Below are 12,382 nucleotides of genomic sequence, written 5' to 3' on the forward strand. Positions count from 1 at the left end.
TTGTCGACTCACAATTGAACCTCGAGAGATTTTTGAAAAGCCCCTCTGGGTTTAAGGATTTCATTTAATTATCAAGAAAGGAAAAGTTACTTTGTTACAGCTTCCTGTGAGAACACAGAAACACCGGAGAAACAACTCAAAATGTTTTTATTCATTTCTTTTTACATTTTAACAAAAACATGCTTTCACATCTCTTTAGAATAATTTGATGGTGTATGATACTGTATCTAGGAAATCACACTGGTTTACTTTAGCCCAAAAAACTGATTTTGCTGTGATTTAATTGTAATAAACGGATCAAAAAGATGCTGAAATAACAACATGATGCAGATTTGTAAAAAGTCTGAATTCATGCTTTGTCAGCAAACAACGTTTAAAATGTTTGGAAAATGAGTTTGGATCGATCGGTGCTACCGAAGAACTTTGCGTGACCACAAACGGAATACTACATCAACTTCAACAGGGTTAGGCAAACCCTAACCCTGCAGGTGGCACAACGTAACGTAGTTACGGCACTTCCGTAGTTATTTTAACGGAAATCACGATCTTTTCCTGAACCGAACTAAATATTTTACGATCTTTTGTTAAACCTAACTAAGTGTTTCACGATCTTTTCCTAAACCTAACTTAGTGTTTCACGATGTTTTCTTAAACCTAACTAAGCGTTTCACGATCTTTTGTTAAACCTAACGAAGCATTTCACGATCTTTTCCTAAACCTAATGAAGTGTTTCACGATCTTTTCCTAAACCTAACGAAGCATTTCACGATCTTTTCCTAAACCTAATGAAGTGTTTCACGATCTTTTCCTAAACCTAACTAAGTGTTTCCCGATCTTTTCTTGAACCTAACTCAGTGTTTCACGATCTTTTTTTAAACCTAACTACGGGTTTCACGATCTTTTCTTGAACCTAACTCAGTGTTTCACGATCTTTTCTTAAACCTAACTGTGTTTCACGATCTTTTTTTAAACCTAACTACGTGTTTCACGATCTTTTCTTGAACCTAACTCAGTGTTTCACGATCTTTTCTTAAACCTAACTGTGTTTCACGATCTTTTTTTAAACCTAACTACGGGTTTCACGATCTTTTCTTGAACCTAACTCAGTGTTTCACAATCTTTTTTTAAACCTAACTGTGTTTCACGATCTTTTTTTAAACCTAACTACGTGTTTCACGATCTTTTCTTGAACCTAACTACGTGTTTCACTTTGGCTGTTTCACGTTAACGATGAAATATGCAGACTGTCATTAAAATGTCTTTAGTCGCCTTTATGATGTTGAAACTTTCTGCAAACTCCCGATGAGTCGGACGTCTGCCAGAACACGATGATGTATTTTCTTCATTTATACTTTCCAAACATTAATATGCTGCAGATATTTTAAGTGTTGAAGTGAAGGACGAGGACACCTCAAGGTAGAAACAAGCCTTTAAAGAAATGTTCTGTTTTCCTCACTACGGTTTATCAGAAATGTCTTCAGGGTGAACGATGTGATGAAAAGAACAGCGTGGGTGACGAGAATAAATCGAGACCGAACTGAGAATAACTTCATGAATAACTAACGCAGTCACTCCGAGTTGGAAGTTTTTCGGGGATGTTTCTGGAGGGAAAAGCCTGTTTGAGTCGGAGGAAGTTTGGACCCACGAGGCCGAAGCTTCCAGTGACACGAGAGGAGGAAGCCGAGCCGACGTGAGCTGAATCTCAAACCAACAGACTGAGGTTCAGGTGACAAGAAGTCTGTTCACTGATCAAAGGAAGAACAGGCCAAATACTGTCAATTTACAGTATTTCTATTGTAGAATACAGCAACTTACTGTAATCAAATCATACAGTAATCTTCTGTAATATACAAAAATTACAGGATGTTACCGGCAGAAGTTTTACCAACAAAATTGCCACCTGTAAATTTACAGTATCTCTACGTAACTTGTGAACAGTAAAAATGAACAGTAAAAATAATGTACACAGTAAAAGATTATGATTGATACTTTCTTTATATTTTATTTAGCTTTTTAAGATCATTATTATTGTATTTGACAGTGAGAGCGGAGAGAGCGAGTACCGAGAGGACCGAACCACTCGACCTTTATTTATCGTTTTAAACATTTCAAATCTATACATGCATAAAGAACAGTACCGGTTATAAATAAAGTCACAAATGTTTCCTCAGAGTGAAACTCAGAAATATGAAGTATAATTTGCATGAATCTACTGCAGTGTGTGATGAAGGGTTAACAGTGCGATGATGAAGAGGTGAGAGGAGGAAGAGGAGGAAGAGGAGGAGGATGGAGGATCAGAGTCAAATTAAATTAGACCTGAATGGTTATTGTCTCATTAATTAAGGCCATTAAGGTTAATAACGCTCATCTGCATAATACATGAGAGATTCACTGGCAGCGCGTTTCTCTGAGTGTTTTCAATTATCAGACTCGTCATCATCAATAATTAAGAGGATGAAGAGCGGTCGACAAACAGAGCCAGATAATTCACCGTCTTCTTCTTCTTCTTCTTCTTCTTAACCATCATCCTTCACTGTCTCACTTTTCAGCAGAAATCTAATTAAATCATGTTTCCTTCAGAGAGCAGCAGAATAAAGACATGATGACTATTTATTATGTTTAAGTTCTTCTTCTTCCTCTTCTTCTTTCTCTTCTTGGGAGTTTTTTGTTCTTGTTTTCCATCTTGTTCTTCTCCTCCTCCTTCTAGACAGAAGATTGACAACATATACAAACATCCTGAAAGTCTGCACTTCCCGTTTGAAATTAGAAGAAGAAGAACTGAAGGCCATACAGCCATACTGTCTTTTCTTTAAAACCAAATCTCCCAACAAGTTTGCAACTCCTTACATGTTATATATATATATACATATATATACTGTATATATATATATACAGTATATATATGTAACATTAGTTTACCAGCATTATTTTGCACTGACAAAAACACATTTATTCAACGTTTTTGTTCCACAATTATACAAAATATCCATCAATTAACAAAGAAATGTGTGAAATCACAGAATTATTGCTAATTTTCCCAGATTTCATAATATAAATATATAAATATATTTAAAGTATTAAATTTGAAAAAATAAGTAAATGTTTGTGAAATGATGATGAACGTCTTTTTATGTAAAAATAATTGGAAATGTTATGTTTTCTCAAAGTTTCAGGTTTTCATATTAAACATCTAGATTCAGTCTAATTTTGTATTTTTTGTATATTTTCATGTGTTTTTACTTAAAAAAGTAATATTCTGTAAAATGACAGCTTTTTGTTCTGACTGAGTTAAAATCAACAACAAACAACCAGAAACCAGCAGCTTCTGCATCTTCATCTGAACCGGCCGGCAATGTTTTTATATCATGTTTCACTCCACAACCACAGAAATACAACAAAATCATGTCATGCATGAGAGAGAGAGAGGAGAGAGTGTGTGGGAGGAGGAGAGGAGAAGAGGAGGAGGAAGGATGGAGGAAGGATGGAGGAAGGATGGAGGAAGGATGGAGGAAGGATGGAGGAAGGATGGAGGGGACACCGTTGTGTTCTGACCTACGGGAGCAGAAGAAGAAGAAGAAGATGAAGAAGGTGGAGGGATGAGGGAGGGAGAAAATGAGGGGGTGAGAGAAGGAATGGAGGTCCAGATCTTCTCCACCCTTTTCCTGGAGGGGAGGAGGAGTGTGTGTGTGTGTGTGTGTGTGTGTGTGTGTGTGTGTGTGTGTGTTGGTTGTGTATCATTAGGCGTCATTAACCACAAATTATACAGAGAAGAAGAGGGAGACAGATGCTGCTGTTGGCACATTATTTTATCTCCCCCCCACCGTCTTTCCCTGCAAGCTGCAGCCGGAGAGGAAGAAGAAGAAGAAGAAGAAGAGAGAGAGAGAGAGAGAGGGGGGGAGAGGGGGGAGTTAATCTAATACATGTGTATTGTGATTAAAGGACGAGCTTCAGCGTGTTGACACCTCAGATGAATGTGACGCTCAGCGAGGAGGATATTAAACACAGAAGGGAACGAGGAGGAAGGAGAGGAAGGGTTAAAAGCCCAGATCAGAGGGAGGTCTCCCCCCCCTCTCTCTCTCTCTCTCTCTCTCTCTCTCTCTCTCAGCTCCATGCTCTGCCTCCCTCTCTCTCCACCTGTTAGTACGGACCCTCATGTTCATCCACCTGTTTGTGCAGGAATCTGCTCCACTCACACAATCAAAGGTAGGACTGGTTTCTATTCTCTCTGATACTGGAGGCATCTGGTCTCCTTCTGGTCTCGTTCTGGTCTCTTTCTGGTCTCTTATTGGTCTCGTTCTGGTCTCGTACTGGTCTCGTACTGGTCTCGTTCTGGTCTCGTTCTGGTCTCGTTCTGGTCTCTTTTCCATCATCTTCTGTTCTTTCTGACTGCGATATTCGTGTGAAAGCTTTGACTCGTTGTTCTTCTTCTGAGACAGAATCTGTATTTTATTCTGTTTAATTATCCAAAATGAATGAAAACAGACAAAAAGAAAAAGACATTTGAACAGTTTATTCCTGTTTTAAGAAAATAAAAGTATTATCATAAAAAAATACTGAAAGTATAAGAAGTACTCCTAAGGCTCCTTTCACAGTGTTTTATTATTATTATACGATATTATATTCTTCTGTTTTTAATATGAATACATAAAAGATCATTGATGTACTTCGTCAACGTGGAGCCAGTTTTTAATACTCTGTGTACTACTGCAAATTACTATTGTAGTACTGCATAGTATTTATGTTTTTATGTATAAAGTAACTTTAGGAGGCAAGATAATAAATGTAGAGCAGTAAAAAGTATAATATTAATACATGAGATGTAGTGGGGAAGTAGAAAGTAGTAGTTATTGTAGTTATTTAGTTGTTGAGGTACAATTATTTGTACCAGAAGGTTTTATTTCTCAGAATGCTGCGTTACAAAATGAATTAAAGCTGCGAGCAGCATTGGTCGGGCCGTCGCAGCTTCGTGCATTTCTGTGACCATCGTACACGGCGTGCACGAGTTAGACGATATTTCCTGCGTCGACCAGCAGCGTAACAAGATCGTGTTGACAGGTCTGAAGCCTCAAACGTGTTGAGTGAACCTCCGATACAATCATAACTGTAAGCCTGTTAAGATCATTAAGAACATGAATGCGCTTCAGTGTTAGTAACATAACAGACTCAGTTTATGGGATGGGGTTCAGCTCCCTGCTGTGCTGCTGATTGGATTTGGACTTACATGAAAGTTAACAGAACAGTAGAATCATTTGCTTTTACTTGAACACTTTAATTTAACACTGGTTTCATTTTAAGCTCTTCTGTAACTTTAGATTGTCGTGTGAAGCATTCATTGTGACATTTAACCTGATTCTCATGTAGAAGCTCTGGACAGATCATTTATACTAATGCTCACTGACGGGTTGAGAACCTTCGTTATCTAACTTTTGCTCTCCAAGCATCTTAGTTTGCACATATTTAGATCAGAGAAGTCTTTTTCTCATGGTGTGCCCACAAACCCTTTTAATAAGTTCAGTGTTTGGGCCGCTGTAATTATAGAATCCTGCTTACGTCCGTGCTTATCAGTAGGTGGCGCTATGACTATGAGTTAATATTAGCATGCAGAAGTCCTAAAGTCATGACCGTCAACAAGCATGTCAAGTTTGGGACAGTTTTGACAAAGTACAGTCGAGTTACAACAGCTTGATGGATGATGGTGAACCATGTAAAATAGCTGCCACACCAAATCCATGTTGTTCAATGAAACCAAAAGCTTTTAGTAACTTTTAATCACTATGGTCTTTAGATTGTTCTGACCAAATTTTAAGCTGCTCTGATTATTTCCCTAGGAGGAGTTCGTTAAAGTAAAGCACCTGGAAATGACAAAAACAACACTAGAAATTCATAACAAATTCTAAATGTCTGACTTCCGGTTGGGTTTAGAGCATGGCTCCAAGAGACTTTTATTTAAGTCAACATGTGATACATGTGCCCACCACATTTTGTAAATCTATGTGAAACGTAATGCGAAGGCTGCTTTGTCGGAATTTAGTAGGGGGCGCTATTGAGCCGATTTGCCACTCTGAACAAATGAAAGCATATTATATAACTACATTTTGGGCTTGTAAACTGTGTGCCAAGTTTGCTTATGTTTTGAGCTTTTTTAGCCTCTCAAATGCAACTTCGTTTTGCATAGCGAAGACTGCGTCGCCACGGCAACGGCGTTCCACGAAACATCAAAAGCTTCATGAACTGGCATTATGAACTTCTTACATTTGTGTGGAAGTAGTTTGATGTTGATCTGATTTACCTACTAAGAGAAACAAGCCAAAGTATAAAGTCTTTAACTTACTGTTACCAGTAGGTGGCGCTATGACTATGATTAAAAATTGGCCTGCAGATGTCTTCAGGCCTGGAGTCTAATCAAACATGTGAAATCTGGTAAAGATCTGATGATGTGGAGTCAAGTTACATCAGTTTATTCGTTCGTGGCGAAGGATTGAAATTTGCGAGCCGCCACGTCACCGCCCTTCGACGACATCTTACAATCTTCACAATGAAGCATGATCAAGGTCTGAAGGCTTTCCTGGCAACATTTGAGAGGGATCTGATTAATCTGTTATGACATATGAGAGATTTGGAGCAGATTAGACAATGTACGGCCGAGTTACAACAACTTCCTGTTTCGTGGCGAATGGTGTTTTTTTGACGCCACGCCACGGATACATAGTTCGATATCTTTTTGATCTTTGAGTAACATTTCACTGCCAAGGTCTCAAGAGCAGACTGACCAAATCTGAAGTTGATCGGGTTAAAATTCATTAAAGTATGATGCCTTGAAATGGTCAAAAAACGTCAGCAAATTTAAAATGGCCGACTTCCTGTTTGGTTTAGTGAAAAATTCCAAGAGGATTTTTTGTACGCCCCATCACGTTCCACATACCTACCAAATTTCATACAGCTAGGTGAGACCCAATGTTGGGGCTACTCAATAGGGGGCGCTAGCGAGCCAACATTTCATAACGCAGCTGGACACCCCAATCAGACTGCAATTTTTGCAAAAACTGGCTTGTGTGCAAATTAAAAAAAATTCCCAGTATCCCAAGCACCTCCTTTTTGCGATGAAACACGTACGATAATAATAATAAACATTAGAATAACAATAGGTCCTCCGCTTAGCGTAATATTTAGTATTATTGTACAAAAACACAAAATATCCATGAAATCCAACAAATATAAAAACACCAAATAGGAGAAACACGGTTTTCATTGACGGCGATTTTTTGATTCAGATTTGAATTAATAACATTTTGAATTGAGGAGTTTTAGTTTATCAACACTGCTCAGGAGTCTTTAGTGTCATTTCAGTTTCAGATGAATTGATCCGATATAACAGGAGGAAGAAATGTCACAGTTCCGTTATTTACGGTTCTTTACCATTTTTAATCAATAGAAACTCCCGTTAGCAGTAGTTCCCCACAGTGAGCTAATCAATAAGGTTTTGGGTAATGTGAACGCTAGCTGTGTTAGCGTTAGCTCTGCTAAATTTGGAAATAACTGCTTTACCGTTTATCAGTAAAACTTCAATATGTAAAGTAACTGGTAGTTAAAAAAAATACCTTTAATGTGTTAATTTGTTTGACATTTTCATATTTCATGTAAATGTTATGCCTTGAATACATTTCTGGTGAACTCTTATTTTAAGATTCTTTTGCCTAAAAAAAAAGTGTAACTGTAGATCATGAACTCGTCTTCACGTCCTCACGCCTCAGTCTTGGTTCTCAGCTGTTTGAGGGTTTAAATTATAACGAGGAGGATTTTTCTTAAATCCCACAGAAACAGAAGTGAATTAACTTGTTTGTCTGAGAGGTAGATTATCGGATTATCAGCCGAAGAGTCGACCGTCACTGTGGATAAATAAAGAAGTCAGTCGAGGTGCTCCCAGTGCATGCTGGGAGAAGCTATAATTCTCTTTATTGGTGAAGTTATTTATCTAATAAACTAAAAAAACCTCTAAGGGACTCAGATCCAGGAGAAAAACCCTCGGTCCAGGTTTAATAAGATGATTGAAGATGAATCGTACAAGTGAGACTCATGAGCTCATTTAGCAGGATTTAATTCATCACAGATGCAATATCAAATATAATGTAATTTACAAAATCAGTAGGCACAAATGGGCGTGGCCTTTATGAATGAACGAACATATAAAAGATTTATTTACTCTTATATTTATTTATTTAACAAATATATAACCTGATTGGTTGTCCCATGGTCGATTGCTGTGTGCACTCGTGCTGATTTGAAGCCTCCAGTTCGGCCTTTTGGCCATCGCCATATTGTTTTTGTTTTTTTGCAACCAGTGAACAGGAAGTGACCATATTTGGACAGAGGAGGAGCGACGTAGAGATGCCGTTTGGTAGAAAAACTGTTTTCCACGAGGAGAAAATCATCAGAGTGTCGATCAGAAGTGGACAAAGTTGTCGTGACGTCACTCATCGGTTTGTGGATGATTTGAAGCCTTGATTTGTCCGCCATCTTGGGCTTATTTTGCAACCAGGGAACAGGAAGTGACCATGTTTGGACTGAGAAGGAGTGATGAATAAATCAACATTGACTTCTTGTTTTAGAGAGACGACAAACTGCTCTGAGATCTTTATACTTTGTGGTTCATGATTACGTGGAAATGTCGACGAATTACAGCGCATTCATTTTTCATTGTTTAAAACTACAACAACTATTATAGAACAGTCTGCACACACACACACACACACACACACACACACACACACACACACACACACACACACACACACACACACACACACACACACACACACACACACATTGCCTGGCAGAGATAATGACATTAACTTGATCTTCACAAAACTGTGACTGCATTTTTTTTCACATATTTTACAGACACAAATGTTGATTCAATAACTGATGAAATAGATTTCTTTAAATACTAATGAGCTGCAACACGATCTTGAAAAAGCAGACAAATGCCACAGCAGCACGAGTGCTTTGTGGGATCAGCTATAGCTCATAATCAATAAGCGCTCACATAATAAACCATCTCTCCTCACCCTCTCCTCACCCGTTCCTCACCCTCTCCTCACCCGTTCCTCACCCGTCACTCTCACACCTGTCACTCAGGTGTTTCACAGCGAGAGAAACATGAAGACGGAGACAGAAGACACATAAAAAAAGAAACAAACAAGCAGCACAGAGAGGATGAAAGATGAGAGTAAAGAGAGACTGGCAGGTGAGATAGGACAGTAAAGGGGGAGAGAGGGGGAGGAAGCAGAGAGAGAAGCATCTCATTAGCATACTCTCCCCCAGTAATCCCACTGGGACTGAATATCAGTCGCTGGACGAAACGCCGGAGTTCACTTCTGTAAGACGGAGAATGTTTCCGCTGATAAACGCCGACTTCCCCCCTGAATTAAACATGATACAGCTGGAGACCCGCCATGAATAACCGCAGATTAATTCATTAATAATGAAAAAGAACTGTCAAAATAAAGTCAAATGTATAGGACAGAATATATTAACTATAGAGAGATATTTTATTAACCCCAGCAGGAAAATGTATCGTTACTTAGTATTTCCTAACTATGACAAAGTAAAGTCACATTATTATATACATCACATAAACTTGATCTATAATCATTTTATTATAATCTTTATATCTTGTGATTTGTTTCTTGCTGGAGACCCCGACCTTTAAATACTGACGCTTCGACAACACAGAATCACGGCAATGTCATCGAATAGTCAAGAAATGATATGATAATGATATGATAATGATATGATAATGATATGATGATATGATAATGATATGATAATGATATGATAATGATATGATGATATGATAATGATATGATAATGATATGATGATATGATAATGATATGATAATGATATGATAATGATATGATGATATGATAATGATATGATAATGATATGATAATGATATGATAATGATATGATAATGATATGATAATGATATGATGATATGATAATGATAATGATATGATAATGATAATGCCTTTTTATTGTCATATATATAAACACATACAGGAAATTTGACCTCTGCATTTGACCCATCCCAAATCGATTGGTTTCTTGTTTAGCAACTTGAAATGTCGCTTTTTAAGTATCACGACGGACTTAAAATATCCGTGTCACGATTAGGCTTTGCCTCTGTGTTCTGTGTTTGTCTACCCTCCTCACTCTACCTGTCAGTCACTCCCTCAGCCTATTCCCTTCACCTGCCTCTGATCACTAATCAAGCACTTCCCCCTCATCAGCACAACTCCTCTCACCTGTTCTTCCCCCTACATAAACTCCTGCCCCTCAGTCACTCCTTGCCAGATTCTTGTATTGTCTACCCGCCCGTTCGGCTTGTCCTGTTCCCGGTTTTCCCGTCTGTCTTCCCTGTCCTGCTGGAATTTCCTCCCTCGTCTCTTGTCTGTTCTGTGGATCTCCTGCCGATTCCTGTAGGTCTGCTATTGGATTGTTTTATTCATTAAATATACCTTTCACACTACTCTGCCTGGTCTGTGCTTGAGTCCTCCATCATGCCCCGTGACAATCTGGTTTTAGGACTCATCCTGCAGCTCTTTATAAAGACTCAGATTTGTTAACGTTGGAGTTTAAAGTCCGCTTTAATAAATGTGAAATAATGTGAAGTTTATGTGAACTTGTTCAAACGTGAAATGAGCTTTAATGGTTGAGAACAGAGCAGAATTATGACTCCTGTTAAGACGACTAACAATGAAACGTTTGTCTCAGAATCATGAATTTGTTTCGGCCGGTTGCTGAAACCGGATTTGTTCTATTTTGTTTCCTCATTAGCGACTGTCGACAAAACGCCTGCGACACTGTTTCATGACAAACACCAGCGTGGGTCGATTACAGCGCCTCGTAGCCGCAGAGAGAATTCATTCAGTTAATTGTTGAAACCACAGGACTGCATGAATCAGCTCTTCTTCTTCTTCTGCTCACTGCAGCACATCAGATGCCTCGGAGGGCAGGAATCCAGCGGGACGCAGCACATTTCCTCCTTAATAAGGTGGAATACTGGAACATAAACACAAAGTTTTACTGGAGAGTATATGAAACCAACAAGTCCTCAAAACTGCTGAATAATGAAATGATGCATCTCCGGATTCAATAAAGACAGAAAGAAACCACCTCATCTGTAGCTTCGGACATCCAACGCTCCAAATAGAGTTTACAGTTTGGTGCCAACCCACTCGCTGGGATCACTGTTTTATTCCAGAGATGAGAGACTCGGCCTCCCTGCAGAGCTTTTTAACAAGTCAGCAGCTCAACTCACAACGTTTGATGTGTTCAACACGATGGAGGCTGCAGGAGTTCAGGAGAGAAACCAGGCGACACGTCTGAACTAACGAGGACTCGCTCACTTTTTCAAGTACTGATACCACAGTGTAGAAATACCCTGCTTCAAAATGTAGTAAAAGTACAAAAGTATCAGCATCAAAATATGCTTAAAGCTACTACGAGGAATTTTCATTGGGTTGATTCTGGCGCCCCCTGTGGACGAACGTGGTAATGTTTCAGAGCACCAGACTCTTTAGAAAACCTCTTATTTTACTGAAGAACAATTTACTGCTCATACTTTAAGTACATTTTGTTGTTAATATTTATTTTCACTTCAGTGTGACGCTCGGATTCATTCAGTGGAGATGTGACTGAATAAAAGATCGTGAAATACGAGAAACGATTGTGAAATATCATCGTTTGGGTTAAAATAACTACTGAAGTGTCGTTACTGAAGAACGCAAATTACAGGACCGATAAATCAACGTTGACTTCTTGTTTCACACGGAGAACGAACATCCGTCTCCCGGAGGAAACGTTTGGGTTCTTGTGGCCTGTTGATTATTACATGGATCACACACAAATATCTAATATTTGAAAGAAATTTAAACCATAAATAGACAACAAGATAGAACACACGTCTCTCTTCAGTTTGCTGCAGCAGGATAACGCCCCCCCCCCCCCCGCCCCCCCCCCCCCCCCCCCCCACTGACCTTCAAATGAATGAGACAAACTACAGCAAAATAAAGTTGAACATACGATGTCTCTGGCTGAGATATGGACACCTTGTTGGGTGATTCTGGTCCTGTTTATGACTCCTGTATCTTTTCTTAACATATGTATTTTCTCCTCATTAAACACCTGCTGTCAGTCACCTGCAGCTAGAGGATGAATCGTGTCAGTGTGGAAGACATGAAAATAATGTGTTTCCTTTAACCTCGGGCATCGAGCGGCCGAGTCGGTCCATACTAATGATTCCCAGCTGAGACAGAGAGGAGATGTTAAAGTGTTGCAGCGATGCTTTATCTTTCTCTTCTTCTTGTCAACACTTTCAGA

The sequence above is a fragment of the Pholis gunnellus genome, assembly GCF_910591455.1.
Source record: "Pholis gunnellus genome assembly, chromosome: 17".
Lineage (NCBI taxonomy): Eukaryota > Metazoa > Chordata > Actinopteri > Perciformes > Pholidae > Pholis > Pholis gunnellus.